We start from the raw sequence: 2,953 nt of genomic DNA on the forward strand, positions 1-2,953 counted from the left end.
AAAAAAAAAAAAAAAAAAAAAAAAAAAAATCCTGCAAAAGGAGGACGGCCTGGGAGCCGCAGAGCTGTGCTGCCCGAGGAACACCCACTCCACAGCCTGGCCCTGCCTTCCAAAAGAGAGTCATCGTTTCTTAAGGATTCTGAGAAATGCACTATCAACCTCACAGCTCACATCTGCTGAGCAGTCTCCTGGGGCCAGAGCAGGCCACACTGTCCACTGGTGTGAGCTCACGGAAACCTCACACCAGCACCATGTCATTTCTACAGTTGAGGAAGCTGAGCCTCAGTGAAGTGAAGAGATTTGCCAAAGCTACCCAGGTGTGAAGGGACTGGGTGGTCTGGGGCTCACTGGTTGGTCTAGAATGTTTGTTAGGCTTATTTTGTCTCTTTGGGTTAAAAAACACAAGAGAAGTCTTCTTCAAAGACATATGTTCTTCCTCATCAATCCTGTCCAGGAGCCATGAGAGAGGGGAGAAGGAAGTAATCATGGTGGGAGGATCATAGTGTCCCAGGGCAGGTGTCAGGAAGCAGGAGGAATGTCCTCTCAACACCTGGTGCGGGGTGTCAGAGCCCAGCAGGGTGGAGGGAGGCTTCCCCAGGGAAAGCAAAGGCCCTGTGTGGAGCACTGGGTCCAAGTGAAGGGGGCAGGGTCTGGTTGGGGAGAGGATGGTGGCCGAGATGGGAGTCTACTAAAGAGAAGGGGAGCCAGGTTTCTCCTTGCCAAAGAGAGGATTTATGCATATGGAGAAAGAAAAAACTAGAATGAATTCTATGGAGTGGGTGTTATGATTTCCATCTGGAATGTCCCCTCAAAGGCTCACGTGCTAAAGGCTTGTTCCTCAATGCAGCAGTATTCAGAGGTGGGGCTTTGGAAGTGATTGGATATGGGGGCTCTGGTCTCATAAATGGATTAATCCATTCTTGGATTCATAACTGTCAGCATTATTGGGAGGTGGTGGAAACTGTAGGAGGGGGTGACTAATTGAAGGGAGCAGGTCCCTGGGAATGTGCTCTTGGAGAACATATTTTGTTTCCTGCCCTTTTCTCCCACTCCACCTCGCTCCCTCCCTGTCTCTGCTTTCCAGCTGCCAAGCTGAGCAGCTGTCCTCCACCACACCCTCCCCACCATAATGTTCTGCTTCACCTCAAGCCCAAAGTAATGGAGCCAGTTGACCTTGGACTGAAACCTCTGAAACTGGGAGCCAAATAAATCTTGCCTCTTTTAAGTTGTTCTTCTCATGTATTTTGTCACAGCATCAAAAAGCTAACACAAAAGGATTAAAATCAGAGTGATGGCGAGCTCTTATGGACTTGAACATATAAAGATAAACCCCTGAATCCAGATGTCAACGTGTATATGCGTCTGCTCCCCAGCTGTCACTGGGAGGGCCTTGAAGCAACAAGTTCTCCAAAGCCTGGAGCCTTCGTGCATCTCAAGAACTGGCTCCCAAACACACTTTCCACTCAAGGAATCAGAGCATCTTGGAGAAATGGCTGATTTCAAGACAGGACAGGGGAAGCAGAAAAGGAGCCCAGAACATGTTGTTTTGCCAGAAAGCAAGGGAGTGTTTAAAAACTGATAGGGACACGTCAGCGGAGCACAGAGCCAGGAACTTCCAGTGGCCAAAACCAGAGACAAATTGAGCACCAAGATAGTGATAGTAGCAGACTAAAATAGGAAACCCAAAGCACACACTCATATAAATAAACAGGAGAATTCCTCAATGGGATGGTGACTTGCTCTCAAAGTATCTACTCACAAAATATTATTTTAAATTTTTTTTTTACTGGTGCATTCTAAGCATACAAAATGGTGGGATTCATTGTGATGTATTTGAAAATATTTCTCCATTACAAAGAGAAAGAGGGCAATTTCTCAGTGGAGAAGTGTGGCAGACATCACCTCAATCAAGGGACCAAAGTAAATGTCTACAGCAATGGAACACGGGGCAGCACACAGGGGTAGTGTGCTGGGAGCGCACAGAATCACACCCTGCCAGACAGAGACAGGTCCAAATTGAGGGGCGTTCTACTCAATGCCTGCTAGTAACTTTCAGAACAGCCCAGCTCCAGCTCAGGACCAGTGTAGATTGGAGGAGAGAAGACACAGAACTAAATGCAATGTGTGATTCTGGACTGGACCCTTCCACTCTCAGGACACACACAATCAGGACAAGTGATGGGGCCTGTTATCATCCGGGTTTTGATCAACCAGGTCAACAGTTTACAGGGGAATGGTTTAGGGGGAAAATGTTCTTTGTCTTGTAATTGCAGATTTTCTGTTTGAGATTGTTCAAAGAAAAAAGAAGACAATTCAGCCTTTCCGTGACTTCCCAGGGCCACCCTATCCATCAGGAGGGTCTGTTCTGCAGGCTCCAGGAGAAGGAACCTGATGTGATTTCTTACACTGTGGAGGTGTCCAGGGTAGAAGTCCCGAGTAGAGAGCACAGCACTCTCTTGGCCCTTTAAGAACCCAGGCACCACCTCCCACATCTTGGGAGTAGGAGAGGGTTTTGTGTTTGCAGCTGGGCCCTCAGTCTGAGGCCTGACAATTACATAACCTAGCAAAGAGCCTTCTTCCAGGAACTCTGGGTGGGTAGCAGATGACAAGGGGAAGTTCATATTCTCTCTTTAAAGTAACTCCTTTGCTGTCCCAGCTTTCTCATCTTGGCCCAGCTGTTAGAGTCCATAGAAGAAATGGAAGGAGTGTGCCATTCAAGCATGAGGCAGCCCGAGGTCCAAATTTACAAGGAGGTGCCAATGATGGAGGCCCTGCCCTAGATATGTTGGGGAAGAGGTCCCAGGAAAGCTGTTGTGGTGACTCAGAAAACTGGGACCCCCTGCAGGGTTGCTGTGTTCCATCACATGGGGACAAGAGAGTTTTGCTGGTTCAGGACACACCTGGAACTGCCGAAGCACTGGGTTCCTTGTGCATTTAACAATGTACCCGGCTT

Source organism: Marmota marmota, unplaced genomic scaffold (genome assembly GCF_001458135.2).
Source record: "Marmota marmota marmota unplaced genomic scaffold, marMar, whole genome shotgun sequence".
NCBI classification, from domain to species: Eukaryota; Metazoa; Chordata; class Mammalia; order Rodentia; family Sciuridae; genus Marmota; species Marmota marmota.